The sequence below is a fragment of the Parasteatoda tepidariorum genome, chromosome 3 (genome assembly GCF_043381705.1).
Source record: "Parasteatoda tepidariorum isolate YZ-2023 chromosome 3, CAS_Ptep_4.0, whole genome shotgun sequence".
Lineage (NCBI taxonomy): Eukaryota > Metazoa > Arthropoda > Arachnida > Araneae > Theridiidae > Parasteatoda > Parasteatoda tepidariorum.
The window spans coordinates 18,979,172-18,995,465 of record NC_092206.1 but is presented as its reverse complement, the minus strand read 5'-3'; the positions used below and the strand labels follow the sequence as shown (position 1 = coordinate 18,995,465).

Here is a 16,294-nt window from a genome sequence, read left to right as displayed (position 1 = left end):
AAAAAAAAAAAAAAAAAAAAAAAAAAAAAAAAAAAAAAAAAAAAAAAAAAAAAAAAAAAAAAAAAAAAAAAAAAAAATATTTTGTTTACCAAATTTTTGAAAGAAAATGTTATATAATTTTACGCAATGATTAGAAAAATAAGTGCCCAGATTAAATTCTATATCTGTCTCATATGATCGTGTTAGTCCTTCGATGCTTTAGCTTTATATATATTTAGTGTGACCGACGGATTCAAATTTTGTATTTTGTGTATAGAATTTAAAAGAAAATTTAATTATTCCATGTTCCGATATAAACATATCTGCGATTTATTATGAAAAAAATACACATCTTTTCATAATAAACCGGTTTCAAATGAATCCCATGTGTCAAAAAAATTATATCCGAAATTTGCTATCCGTCACCCAGAGAATATAGTACTACATAAACATGCGAGATCAGTATATAGTATATAAACATGCGAGGGGTGCTGACTTGAAAGACACGGAAGGTTTGTGATCTCCCAAAGATTTTCTCTATCCCGCAAATCTTGTATCGCCATTCTGCATATTTAGAAAATTTCCTTTTCTCTTTTTTTTAGAACAATGAAACGAGTCAGTACGCAGTACACAAATGAAATTAGTATTACAATTTATTCAAATAGCAATTAAAAATGTCCACAAATATCATTTTACGCATTCCATTTCCCCTTCCCTTAATTGCAAGTATTCTTGTAGCACATTCTTTCCCTTTCTTTTTCCATTTCCCAATTGGGGCCAATGTAAAATTGCTGCTAGGGTATATTCTTCAACAAATCTAATTTTATCCTTGCCATTGAAAGATTATTGTTCAGGTACTCGTCGTGGAGCTCCAATACAAACAAGTTATTTTCATCAGAAATTAAGCGATACACAGTACAGCTTCTACACGATGTACAGCTTCTTCAAAAAGCCCTTTGCCTTTCTTTTATGAAAAATAAATATTCCAAAAGCGTAAGAGAGAATAGGTTTGGTTTGTCAATACAGTTTCGCTATTGATACAGGAGAAATAGAAAAATAATATACACTAAATAATGATATACTTCAGAAACTTGATTATTTCTCTATGTGACAAAAAAAGCTACTGCCACTTTCACCGAGCACGCTTCCCACTGTAATGATTCAAAAATTATTAGATGAAATAGTATGCTATTTTGCACATTTCTTGAGAAATAATCTCATGTCAAAATGTAAATGAACATTATGATATCAAAATGTCATGGATGCGGTTATTTTACAACAAAATAGGAGCATTTCTTTCCTGAGCCGCATTCAGTTAGTGGAGCCGCATTCAGTTAGTAAAAGGGTAACTCGTCTCACTTTGCTAAAATCTGGAGTTAGTTTTGAAGAAATTAAATAGTTTATTACGAACGATTGTGTGCCTTTTTAGAAAAAGTAATCGCAGTAAAATTATAATTTTTTGAAGTTTTAACCAAAGATTTTTTAAAAAAAACTGAGAAATTTTTTTTTCTTCAAATTTTGAATTAGTTTCGGAATTGGAGTAATTGATATTTAAAAATTTTAATGTTTTTTACCCAATTCTGAATGGTTAACAAAGAATGAGTATTTTTTTTACATCGCTTGGACACAACGATGTCTAATAGTCTTCTTTCATTAAAAAGAAAATAAAAATAAAAATAAATAGAAACTATATTAGTGAGGGTGCTTGATTTCCAGAATTTACTATTTCTATTTGGTATTCGATAAGTTAATTACTTTTTATTCGTTGTGCGGTATCGTAAAAAATTGTGTATTCATCTTAGCTTCGAATTAATTTCTCTCTTTTTTTACATTTATTTATCAAATAGTTCATTAATTATTTTATTTATTGACTAGAATAATTATGTATGAAATTGTTAAATGGGTAATATATTGTTGGAAAAAATGTATACGTTGTTAAAATATCAGAAACAAAATAATAAATTTTTTTTTTAAGCAAATGAATTTCCTCTTTAATTGAATACTTTGTTAAATGAATTATAATATAATTTATTCTTCAAAGATTACGGCTTTTTACTTTACTTTTTGGAATTCAACAAATAAATGTATTTTAAAAGATTTCAATAAATATTCGGCCATGTTTGCTGAATTAAATATCACATTGTTTGTTTTTCGAATAATAAATTAATGAAATTGTTTAAAGTTCTATTGATTTTTATACACAAAAATTATTTCACTTTGATTATAACAAATCCATTTCTTTAGCTGGTTTATTATAGATTAGATTTTTAAAAATATGCTTGCTGTTGGTATTCTATTAATATTATATTAGACAAATCCTTCCTATTTTAAGGTGTCGGTACAAACAATTATATAAGAAGTTTTTTCAAATAGTAAAGAAAAAAAAAGACGAAAAAAGAAAAATTGCAATAATGAATGTAAACATTAGCACCAAAATAACATCAATGATTATCAGATAATTTATATTAATTCGATATAATGATGTTCAGGAACATTTTAAATCAAATTAATTTAACAAAAAATAAAATATCTAAATATAAATCTTGCTTCCATTTTGAATCTAAAAATAAAATCTTTCGGTGGAAATAGGACAACTTGACTGACATGCTATTTTTAAAGTATATTTCTTTTGAGCAACTCCTGATGCTTTTTTATTGCTTGTAAGAATAATTGCAGGTGTTTATTTATGATTCAATCAAATTAGGAATTTCATTCATAGAAACGGGAGTTTCTTCTCTCCCAAAAATGTTCTATTTTTCTCGGCGTGAGTTTTACAACGAAAACGTTAAAATGAAACGTAAATAAAAATTTCATGTTACTGTAGAGCGCCGATTATCCTGACCAATCAGGACCAAGATTGATCTGTATAATTGAGCAAATTAAAAAAATAATAATAATAATAAAATAAAAAAAAACGGCTTAAAGAATGTTTTTAAGAAACTTTCACACTTTTTCCAGGGTTAGGATCGTCAATTCTAGCAGTGCATATTACAAACAGGGTATGCTTAAAAATTTAAAATTTTTTAAAAACATGTTCTTTTATTCGAAACTATTTATTACCCACACTGAAACTGTGCGGAGTGAACATGTGGTTCTTTTCAAGGTCACTAGGGGACAAAAGAAGCCAACTAGAAGCATTTACGCGAATAACAAACTAATTGTTTTTTTGTTGAGAAGATGAGAAAAACACATAGTTCATCAACTATCCATATAATTGGTAAATTGGATTCCGGAAAATTGGAAATCAGTTAATTGGAGCTAAACATGTATTAGAGATATATGTTTAGCGCTAGCGTTTATTAGAGATATATGTTTTAGAGGAATTATATTTACATATCTTAGAGAGATTTCGAGTATGTCCTACGCTAACTATACTGCTAACCTCATTTTCTTCATTCCTTAGCGACGGTACAATTTGTCGTTTGAAATTTTCGGAAATGCGCCGCGAAGTTAAAATAGCTTTCGAATTAGGAGAACAGCAACGATTTGCAAAATCTCTTCATTATGGAACAATTTTGAACCGTTAAAAAAAAAAAAACACTGTTACGAATCAAATATTTCTCCTCTGTACACGATGAACATTCATATATTCTTGTGATATTCTTCAAATATTTAAAGTTTTTTTCCCCCGCTGAACTCGACGCATATTTTTTAAAAGGAAAACTAAACGACATAAAATAAAAATCAAACGCAGAAAAATGATAATTTTTGTCGACGCATACTGTAATTCTTAAAGATAAAAATAAACTGAGACTTCTTTGAAATTTCGAATTTGCTTTGTAGTCATTAATTTTTAAAATTTGTTGTTTTGACTTTTTTCGGTTATTTACATAATAACAAAGGTTAACAATTTTTTTTTTTTTTTTTTTTTTAAATTATGAAAGATAACATGATTGCCATCTTTTCTTGAAAAAGAAATAAGAAGAAAAAAACTGGGTTATTTCAGTTAAAAATTCCATATTAATACTTATCTTAATTAATATGTAGGGGGATTTTTAATTTTCTGTGTAAATGTTTTTTCTTTTGAAGTTCCTTTCCTTGCAATTCTGTGCCTTTGGTAAAACGCTTCTCTTTCTATTTGATTGAAAACTAACGCACTTTTGCAGCCGCTGGAAAGAAAACTGATTTGGTGGATTAAACTTAACCCATTTTCTTCGTAATTTCTGTAGGTTGAAATTACATGGGGACTCGATTGTAATAAAAAATAACATTCTTAGCTTATTCTACACATTGCAATCCTCTTAATTATTGCCCGTATATATAAAAAAAGAACAAAAAAAGTCACCTGAGAGAAAATTAGCAGCTACAGTTTAAAAATTTCAAAACATTTTTGAACTCTTTCAAGAGAAACAAATAACAATCCACTTTCCAATTTCTTAATTTTTACCGTTTTATAACTTTTTAGTTCTACTGTGGGTCAGGAGAAATGAACGAGTGAAGCAATAACTGCCTTGACTTTCCTGGGGTTGACTTGACGAACTACAACGTGATGGGAATTGATAGTACATAAAAAGTGCAGTATGGTCAACGCTTGCAATTGCGGGCTAAATCAAAACGGGGGTTACGACGGGAGGTCACTATATCGCAAAAACAATATAGCAAATATTTACTTCTTACTAATAAATACTTGACTTATTTTGACAAAACGATGCAAATTTTTTAAAAAGAATAATAAAACTGACTATAATTGACAAATAATAAAAAAAAATTAATTTATATCTACAGAATACCAGTATTATAAAACAGTGGTTACCAACTGGCAGCCCGCGGGACGCACCCGGTGCAATATTCTTTGTGGCCACGAACTAAAATATATTAGTTGTCATTTTTTGCGGACAATTTTCGTAAAAAATATACATGGGTTTAAAATACTTTTCTTTCGTTAAAAAGTCTCCTAATTTCTTCGTTTCTGTGAAATTTAACATACCAACGGAGCAAAAAAATTTATTTCTCATGTTTTGCATCCAAAAAAATAAGAAAATATTTATTTAAATACAAAAACATTCGTGTATGTTGCTTAAAAATCTGTAATTCAATACGTTTGTTTTGTACAACTTGATAAAAATTGGACAGTAATATTTAATGTTCCTTCAAACACAATACACAAAATAGTCCTAGATAAAATTTTGATGAAGTTACGACCAGCCATTTGGCTGATATTTTTAATTGCGGCCCCCGGCCTCATGTAAGTTGGAAACCCCTCTTATAGAATATAAATAGGTAACAAAAAATACATTAAAAATGTGTGAACTATTCCAATTAAAACTGAAATTTTTGAAAGTCGTTATTTGAATATTCAATTTAAGAAGAAAAAAAATGCCTCTCCTATTCGAAAATGACCAATTTCTCTCGCTCCATTTTTTATTTTTACCTTACTATAATATTCATTTCACTGTTTGTGCTCTAACACTTTTATAATATATCTCTAAAAATAAATATTTTATTTTTTTAAATCAATGATTTCTAATTTTGTAATGGACGTCGAGAATCAAACGTGCCCGACGAGGCCAAGCTCCGCCATCACGGAGGATTTAAATACGTATAGAGAAACAAAACATCTGTCTGAAAAGGACTAGAATTTCTCATCTTCTCCTCGGCTTTTAATGCTATTTCTATCAAACAAGAACTAGTAGCTCAAGATAGAGCGGAAATTGAGAACCTGACGCAAGGAAATCCCATTTTTTCGGAAAAGTACGTCACTTACAGCTTCGGCCAATGGACAGCAATCACCATAACACTCTTACGCAAGGGAGAAATTAGCAATTTAAATCGTCATCCTTGAACAGAGGGAACACCCGCCAAGTTGTTTATATCGAGTTGAAAAGGAACGAGCTTCGTCGACAAACTAAACTATTCCACTGAAAAATAAATGTTCGACGTGATGTTTGTTTACTCAAGAAAATACAATGTAATTGTTTGGAGTGAAAGTGTTTGTTGAAAAATAAAACAAAGTAAGTGCTGACAACAGATTTTTAGTGATAGTTTTTTTTTCTGCATGCTTCTGAAAACTATGAATTATTCAATTGCTTTAATATTATTTTACATGTTCTTAGATATAGAGTTGAGTTATTCGAAATCATACCAATATCGCAATAATGATGTTTTTATCGTCTGCATATGTATTTGGAAGGGTGGGAGAATTTTAAATATTTTTTTCTTTCTTCATTTCCATAATTTCATATTTTTTACTTCGTATAATTTTAGAAAATGAATAAAATAAAAAAAAAAAAAGAAGAGAGAAGAAGAAATAAAACGATGAAAANAAAAAAAAAAAAAAAAAAAAAAAAAAAAAAAAAAACATTAGCTTTTTCATGATTTTTTTTAGATGTATTACACACTTAGGCAATTAAATGCATGTTTAAATGTGTGTAAAAGACCTAAATTGGTGATTTTGAGGATTCTTTCAGCTAAATTCTCTGATGAATGTCGAAAAATTACATAATTTATTACAATGACAAATGTGGACATTGAGTTCAGTATTCATCAAATTGAAATATTAATTTTTTTTTTTTAAATTGACTGTTTTGTTTTTTGAATATGAATTAAAATTAATTTAAAATTTTACTTAAAAAACTTCGTAAAGGACATGCAATTAGTTCAAAAAATGTGAACAAATTGTACCAGGATTTAAAAGTGTTTCATTTTACTTTATTTGTATTTTTTAAATGTAAGATAACTTAAAGGGAGTGAGCTTTAATTTTAGAATTAGCTATAAAGAATTTGGAATATGTAATGCCATAATTAAAAAAAACCTGTATTACAACTACAAACTTATTATTTTTCATTCACATACAGTGCGCCAAAAAAAAAAAAAAAAAAAAAAAAATAGGACCACCCTGAATAACTTTTAATAATTGTATCTTCATGTCCCAGGACTCAAACTTAATGGTTTGAGGGGATGACCTCAAATATGCTAATTAATTAGAGCAGACGACATTTTAAGTTATGAAATCAGGCACAAAAATGTTCTTTCTCTGAATAAACGTACCAAAAGGTTTGTTATTCAGGGGATCGAACGGATCATTTCAATGGATTCGAATTTCTGACCCCCAACATATCGTAGCCGCAATCAGGGAAATATGGTCCCCATAGTTTAGATCCTATACAATGTTAATTTTACTTTTTACGTATTTCATATCTCGAGAACTTATTAAGCGAAGTGAAAATTTGTTGCACGCAATTATAAAATTCGTTTATCCAATGATATTTCCATACAAAAGATAAATTTCAGTAAATATCTATTATTTTTTATTATTTTACTTAATAATATTTGAAAACATTTTGAATTGTAAGGTATAAAATTTATTACCTAATTTCAAAGTACGTAATTTTACATGGCAAAATACAAAATTTTTGCGATATCGGTTGAATAGTTAATAAAAAATCAAATTTTAAAACAGTTGTATATTTAAAATTCGATTTCTGAGGAACTATACAACCGATTTCACTCAATTATTTTGTATTTTGACACATAAACTTACATACTTCAAAATGATGTAAAAAATTGCATACCTTACAATTAAAAATTTTTTCCCACTATTATTAAATCAAATAATAAATACTTAATAAAATTTATTCTTTGCATGGAATTATCTTTGGATAAACGAATTTTATATTTATGAGTAAAAATTTTTCAATTCGCTTGAAAAGTTCTCGAGACATGGCGAAATACGCAAAAAATGAAATTAACATTATGCGGTCCAAGCTTTGGCTCGCTCTCCTGATCAAACTATGGAGACTACCCCCTATATTTTGGGGGTCATAATTCGAAATACGAATCCGTTGATAGAAAAAGAAAAGATTTGTTTATTCAGAGAAAGTACATTTAGTGTCATTTCTTAACTTGAAATATCGTCTGCTCTAATTAATTAGCATATTTGAGATCACCCCCTATAGCCATTAAGTTTGAATCCTAGAGCGAGAAGATCCGATCATTAGATCAGAAGTTATTCAGAGTAATCCGTTTTTTTTTTTTTGCTCACTTTCCATTGGATTTCCTAAGAGGATATTTGCAAGCAAGTGCCGACTTCAGCTGAAAATTTTTCCTTTTTCTTTCTTTCGGTCTTTTTCTTTTTTTTTCTTTCTTTTTTTCTCCCAATTCGAACGTTTTTTATTATTTTAACAAATATTTTTTATGGAAAACAAATATTAAGAAACTGCTTCAAAAATTTAATAATGATCTCACAAATAGTTTAAACATGTAAAAAAAAAAAATTCATTATGTTTTACAAATGTTTTTTTTCTTTTCTTTACCTTTTTATTTTACGACAAAGCGGGTGGTTTGAATTTAAAAAATAGCTATAACAAAATTCAGATAGTGAAAATTGAAATAGAATTTATGTGAAGAAAAATTGTATCAAAATCAAATTTCGAAATGTAATTTCTCATTTGCATTCGCAAATGTCGACTACACCTGAATATAACCATGCACCTATATATTGCACGAACTTAAAGGTACATGGAACCAGAATGCAAGTTTCAAACGTTCAGATGAAATGTTTTATTGTTCTTTCTTCCTTACTAAAAGTTCTTTTTTATTTAAAAAAAAAAACATTTTGAATGTATAAAAACAATTTATTAATGATGTAAATTCCAAAAGTTTGTAATAAGGTAGCAGTTAATTAATTTTTTTTTAAAATTTGTGTCAGGATTTAAGTAATTTTCCTGAAAGCCTTTTTTTATTTTATTTTATTAGTTTTCTTTTTTAAATTTCAAGAAAATGCGTCACGTAAATTTGGGCTCTTATGTGTATTTTTCTTATTTCTGAATGTGAAGAACTATTAACTAATATTGTTCCTAAAACTTTGTAAAACATTCATTTAGTTCAATAGAAAAAAAAACCATCTAAATTAAGAATTTAAAAAAGAGTTTTTTTTCCATTAAAAAGTTGGATGGTCGGGTGGAGTTAAATTAAGAAATGACTGTATTAGAACGATTCTAAAAAATTTCGTAGAACGAAAAATAAAACGAGCAAATTATAAAGAAAGAAGTTGATAGAAGATGCGTTAACCATGTGCCGACTTATTGTTTAAATTGAGATAAAACTATTTTTTTTTAATAAATTATTTAAATTAAAAAAATCAGTTTCTGCATTTTTCAACCAATACAAGGTTGAAGCAAGTATGAAAAACAATTTTTTTTAATAGATGCGCAATACGCGGTCTGTTCAAATGCAGATTTATTTTTTTTTTCATCACTTGACTAAGACTAACTTTTTCGTTCTAAACAATGGTGCAACCAGAAAATTATTCTAATGTGTTTTTAAAATTAATTGTTTCAATTTCCTTAACTTTTAATGCTTAATTGTAAATTTGAAAGCGTTTAAATAAGAAACTACATTTAAATACAATTACCACCTGCAAAATAATATTTATGAATTATTAATACCAGCAAAATAAATACATAAAAATAAAACGGAACATCTAATTGACTACTAATCTCCTAGTGATAGCATTTTTCAAACACTAAGATGCAACCTAATAGTTCGAAAATCTAACCTTGAATATACTTTTTTCATTCGTGCAAACGATATTTTAAGAACGTAATCAAACACAAAAACGAAACTTACTCTGAATGGTTCTAAAGGGATTAAAGAGAAGGGTAGGTACTTAAATCATGACTTCGAAAAGTTACGTAGAAAAATTACCAGTTTTGAAAACCCTGCAGTGGCACAAAATCGTTCTAACATTTTAAGAGATGTTTATTGAACATAACGATACCTCACTTACAAGAGTTTTGTTTCTAGTCTTGGTAAGATATGGCATCTGATCAATATCTCTTTTATACACGCAATGTAAGCTTATATATTATGCATAAAAAATAAATCAATGTTTCTTTTCTTACTGTCAAAATATTTCTTTGTTGCATTCTTTTTTGTATCGAACTTCGATGATGGTGTATTTATTATAAGCCCGAATTGAAACGAAGCCAAAAACGGCGAATGGTATCGATTTAAGCAAAAATATGGTCATAAATATTAGGTCATTGACCAAGTCCCGTTTAGAGCAACTCACGATTGTTATTCTAAAAAAAAAATTGTTTCAAATCAGTTTATTTTCTGAGAGAATTTTCTTTTTTCGAAGTTCTTTAAACAGTTCATGAAAGAGGCACTATCTGTTGACATTTTAAGATAAAATCACACTCTGAAAGAAAAATGACACACTAGCATTCATTTATGTTTAATATTTTTTTCAGGAATTGTGTTTTTTAACGATGTGGTTTTTTAAGTCTCAGAAATTTTTAGATTGATTGTATAGGATTTATATATATGGGTTAATACTCTAGGAAACGTGTATGCAATAAATTGTGTATTTTTTTAAAATTGTGTTTTAATGTCAAATTCATCTTGAAAAGCTGCATTACTACTTGATGGACAGTAAGAAATAAGTTTCTGTGATATTGCATGATGTTGGGGATGCATATTTTATTTAATTTTATAACCGGCGTTAACAAACGTCCCGATTCTGACAAGGGAAACTAGGGAAGTGTGACTCTCCAATTTTGAAATAAACTTGTGGGATGTATGCCTTATGAGGAATAATTTTAGAGGGCAATATTCGTTTCGGCCCATAGAAGGTCCTGTGAGAGATAAAAAATAATTCAATGTNTATATATAATCAATGTTAATTCAAAGTATAACTAAATAATTTTATTTTGAACAAAGTAATGGTGAATTAAATAAATCACACAATTATAACTCCGCCCACAAAAAAAACTGCTAAAGAATTACTTTGATTACCAGTTTTATCTTTTCACCCTGATTGATACGGTTTTATGCTGGCACGTATTTGTGACAGTCGGCGCGAAAGGGTTAACAAACGTCCCGATTCTGAGTCAACGACTATCAATATTCATCTTCGTAGCCTTGTAATTTTGAACCCAACCCAGAAAACAAGGGAACTTCTGCATCAAGCATTTTGACAAACTTGTGGAGGACTATTTGATGGAACTTACCCGCATTTGAGTTACATGGAGGGAAAAACTACGAAAACCTCAAACGGTTACCCCGATGACAAGGGATCCGTGATCCGTCTAACACTGAGGATATTTTATCTCAGCACTGTGGTCAATGCGAGCAGAGAGGCTAATTTACAATCCAGCGTTCTTTAACGCTCGCTTTTTTTAAAATTTAATTTATTTTATTTCTTTTTCATTTTTCACTTGGCCGTAGGTCGCAATTATAATGCAGGCTTTTAATTCTTTTAAAATTTGTTACCTGAACTAAAGTCAAGATTTAATAGAAAAACCGCTGGATTGGAAAATCGCAGAATTCATATCAAGCAGCCACTGGTGGGATTCTAACCTGGGTCCCCTCATTGGGAGTTGACCCCCCCCCCAAAAAAAAGCAGTGAAAAACAATATTCTCCTTATTACCAATTTTTCGTCCTTTCGAAATAAGTTGCAAAGTGACCCCAAGCAAAAGCGTGACCCTAACTTTTATTTGGCAATTTTGGTGTGAAATTTTTATAATGATATTTTGAAAGTTTGAAAAAAGAAAGCGTAAAACTATATTTATTATAAAATAAATGAAAAAGTTTCTATTTATATGTTTGTTTTTTTTTAATAATGATATTATGCGCAGTGGTATTCAAGTCATACAGTGAACAGATTTCATTGTAGTATATTACCGCGAAAACGCAATTTATATAACAGTTTTTAACATCATCCTAATTATTTTATATTTTATAATTTTCTTTACGAACTCTTTCGCTCGTAAGCATTAATTTCAAAATTTTGATTGATTTTTTTTAAAACGAAATTATCGATAACTTAATTACCGAAAGATATTACTGAGTTAAATAACGGGTCCTGTTGCCTGTATAAACTTATAAATATCAGAGATTCCTTTTAAAATTTGTAACCATGATTTTAAAACAAAAATTAACTGATAATGATTCAACAACCACACAATGTTATCAATAAACTAATGGATTCCATTGCTTGTAAACTGAATATCACATAGTAATTCTAAAACTTCAATGAATTTTAAAAGAGCTTCAAATTAAAGTAATAGATAACTTTTTAACCTAACAGAGGTGCCACATATCTGACAAGCTCAAGCAGGAAGAAGAAGAAGAAGAACCTAACAGACTTGCGTAATAAATTAGATAAAAACCCAACAGTATCTAAGATTGCATTGAATTTTTATAATGAAACAATATATAATATAACATACATAAATTATGTTGATAATTGCTTCCATTTTGAAAGATATATATTTAGCATAAAACGTTTTTGAAAAACATGCATAAATTATCAGGCGGCGATAGTAAGGCAGTGGATTTATTGGCGGATGCGGAAATGGAACAGGAAGAAGAAAATGTTGGACAAGAACTAAAAGAAAATATCTTTCTCTCTCTCTCTAAACATTNCCCAGCTTTTAAGCTTTGCATAATTAGTAATCATCTTCGAAGAGTAAAATTACGCATTAAGTTATGAATATATAAAATTCTTAAACTTAAGACATTTTCTTAATCCTCCAAGCGTTGAGCTCCTGGTTAAAAGTGTATAGTTTGTCTAAAGTAAGAACTCCCCTAGCCATTCGTCTGGACCCGTAGCGGTGACTTTGGTAACGAGGTATAACTATTTCAAGTAAGGGGGTGCGGTCGCTGTTTAGGGCGGGTTTTGGGTCGGGTCGGCGAGAGAAAGGGAATCTTTTTTTTCTGTCTATTGTGTTAACACTAGTGTGAATAAAAGCTACTCTTCCTGAAATGCGCTATTCTTGTTTCCATAGCAGCAGATAGACTCAGATTTTGTGACGGGGGGAGTTCTTACCTTAGACCAGTGTTTCCCAAAGTGTGGTACGCGTACCCCCAGAGTTACGGGAACAGTTTAGCAGGGGTACGCGTTCTTATGCGAAATATCTTGCAACAAACGAAGATTTCAAAAAAATTTATTTAAAAATAAAGCTGGCCATGAAAATTTATGGTTACGTATTTTTCGATTGCGATTTTTTTTTAGAGTTAACAGTTAATAATTAGTGGTATCAACAGCCAGTTGTGATTATTAATTTTTTTTGCAATTTTTTTACAGTAAAAAATACGTTCATTTTTTTATTGGTGGTACACAGCGTTACGAAAAATTTAGAAAGGCTACACAAAAGTCATAAGTTTGGGAAACACTGCCGTAGACAAACTGTACAAACGCTACGCTCTATTCTCTCATTGAATAACATGGGGAAAACCCGGTTTTTGATGCAGGAAAGCTTGCAGCCAAAAGTTCGGAAGCAGTCGGGATTTACGGTCATAGGGTTGAGTGGGTAACAGAATTTTTTTGGGGCAGCTAGACAGAAAGCTGTTTTAAACTTTTTTCTCTATGTTTTGCATAGATTTGTTTATTTTGGATTAACTAATTTGATTATTGCTGTGAGCGAAAATTTAATGTTAAGGAATGTATTAAACGTTTGAACGATTTCTTGATTAAACTATCGAGACCATTGACCCTTTGACGTAAATGGAACACCGGTGTTCTTTTTGTATATTTTATCCTGACATTCTATTTAACAGTAAAAATATATTTTGATATCTTTTAATTATAAAAAAAGTTTAATTGTTACTAAAAAATCTGTTAGATTATAGGAATTATATTTGTTCTAAAATATAAAATCCGAAAAAAGTTCGAAAAAAATATTTTTTTTCATTCATATTCAAACTTTTTTCAATAATTGGTTTTGAAAATTAAAGAAATTTCAAAGATAAATAATTGTTTCTTTTAGATCTAAATAACAGCAATTTTAAAAATTATTGTTTAAGAGATTTTACTCTTAATGCAGAAAGAGACACCGGTGTTTTATGCTGTATTTCATAACCATGATTTATTAAAATGCTAAACATAATATTTTTTATACTTATTTTGATCTAAATTAATATAAAATAATTAAAAATGTATAAAAAATCATGTTCAATAAAAATTCTGTGTCAAAAGGTTAAAGGAATTATTTTAAGAGGTTAGAAATTCGCCTTCAACGAAAAAAGTTAAATTAAAAAGTGCGTTTTTGAGTTTGATTTCCTTAATTTAATTATCGTCTGCAGTTTGTACGTACATATTTAACACCTTACTTTCGAACATTGTAATGCATTGCAAGACTAACTTATTACTTTGAAACCAAAGCATTAAGTTAGTCTTGCAATGCATTTCTCCTATTGCCAATATATTAAAATCCAATCATTAGATCAAGAGTCATTTTAGAGCTGCGTTTTTATTATCGCATCGTATATTTGTTTCATAAACGTATCTTGTATATCTAAGTTGATATCGATATTTCTTAACAAATTAAGAAACATCAAACGACATATGCGAATCGGATCACCTGGCAACAGAACTTCCGCCTTAACGGACTAAAAAGTATATCGCACTCCTTTATACCAAAATAGAAAATTCCCAGTGATAAAAAAAAATTTCCGGTCCATATCGTGGTCCATGTTAAGTGTTATGCGTCACTTCTTCGTTATTTAAATATACAACAATCAAGATAAAGAATTTTGTAAACACAGCTTCGTTTTTTATTTTTCTTCTCACGCCTTGTTGACTTTCTGAGCTTTTGATATTCTTTAAGAAAATCTCATTGAAATTAGATAAATTATGAACGGGCATTTCCTACATTGACGCAAACTGTAATCTTAAACTATTTTATGATGTAATTGCTAATACAAACAGAACAGAGTTGTCTTTCTGTTTACGCAAGCACTAATCAGCTTAGTCTAGTTGTTTACAAATCCACTTGTTTTGTTTCCTATTTCATGGGAAACAATTTGTTTATTTTATAAACATATATTTAATAATAATAATAAACATGCATAAAATTAAATGTTAGGGCTAACATTTGAAATATTCCTTAATATTCCTATTATTTAATTTGATTTGTTGCGTTGCTTGATTTAACAATAAAAATTGCTTTTTATCCAAAATGGGATAGAAAATAGTTATTTTCTTTTCATTAATTATATCTAATATCTGTTACTTTTATTACTCTTATATTTTAGATCTGTTACTTTCAGAATTCTAATACTTTATATCTATAACTTTCATATCTATTTAATAACTGATATTTGTTCAATTATGTCTTTTTCAATAATCAGTGGTTGTGATGTTAAGTTAATGGAAAAACTAAAACAATAATTTTTCACAACTTCAATCAGTGAATGAAAGAATGAAGAAAGTTGTCTATTTTTCCAAATCATTGATTTATCTGTTGCTTTTAGTGCTTTCATACTTTAATATCTGATATCTGTTCTGATACTTTAATTACATCTGTTTAATAAATGATGTTTGTTCAGTTCGGCTTTTATCATCAATTAGTTTATGTGATGTTAAGTTATAGTAAGAAATTAAACAATAAATGTATATAACTTTAATTTTTGTGAATGAAAAATTTCTTTTTTTTTCTTCAACTTATTGACTCATTTTCATATATAGTAAAATGTAAGTTTTTTTTATCATCCACAACATTTTGTTGTTTTCAAAATAATTAACTTTCTTTGTTTTGCAAAAGTTTATTTATTTATTTTTTTTAGTTTAAATATTCAACACTTATTCTACAATTTTATGTCTTCCTTTTTTTTTTTATATAAACACTGAAAGGAACTAATCATTTCGCATCATTAATCATCCAAGACAAGTGATTTTTGAGAAAACTATTCTCCGTGACCTAGGTGATTTGTTGACTCTCCTACGGTTTTTTCACCTTTTAAAATCTTCTTAATTGTTCGAAACTATTTCACGAAGGAAATAAGAATGAATACATGAAAAGTTTTTTCCGCCCCTTCGGATATGCGAAAAAGTTAATAAAGTTTCAGCAAATTCTTGTTAATTGATTCAAGGTTAGTATTAATTAATATATATTGCATCTATGGTATACAATGTAAGGCAATCTTAAATTTGTTTTTGTTTTTAACAGTTTTTAAGATTTTATCTGAAATTGCTAGTAATAAGATTAAAAGCTTAAAACTTGTGAAATTGTTGTTAGAAAACCTTTTTTATGATTTTTTCAAGGTTGTGTACCGCATCTTTAATATTTTTTTTAAAAATCTATGTGAAATATTGTATTTAAAACCTTTTGCGTAAGTCTAATAAATGTGGTCTAATTTTTCGGGGAGTTTTGTTTCTAAAATACTATATTGGAATTGTTTTTACATATTAGATTTTTGCGTAATTAATAATTAACTAATTGGTGTCATTAATTAATTTATAACCAATTTATAACTTATTTATTGCTAGTTATAAATTAATTAACAAAAAATGAATTTATACTTAGTTATTATGCATTAATAATAATAATTATAATTAAAATAATTGTTAATTTATAATTGAAATAATA

The 16,294-nt window shown here is 28.4% G+C and overlaps 1 protein-coding gene across 1 annotated transcript in view; it reads left to right on the top strand.

Annotated features, from left to right (window-relative positions):
* Positions 1-5,721: 5,721 nt before the first annotated feature.
* Positions 5,722-16,294, top strand: part of LOC107453443 (ras guanyl-releasing protein 3) — a 58,561-nt gene continuing 47,988 nt past the window's right edge. Inside the window, exon 1 of the mRNA XM_071178391.1 lies at positions 5,722-5,930. The gene's annotated coding sequence lies outside the window, so the exon portion shown is untranslated. The remainder of the gene's footprint in view (positions 5,931-16,294) is intronic.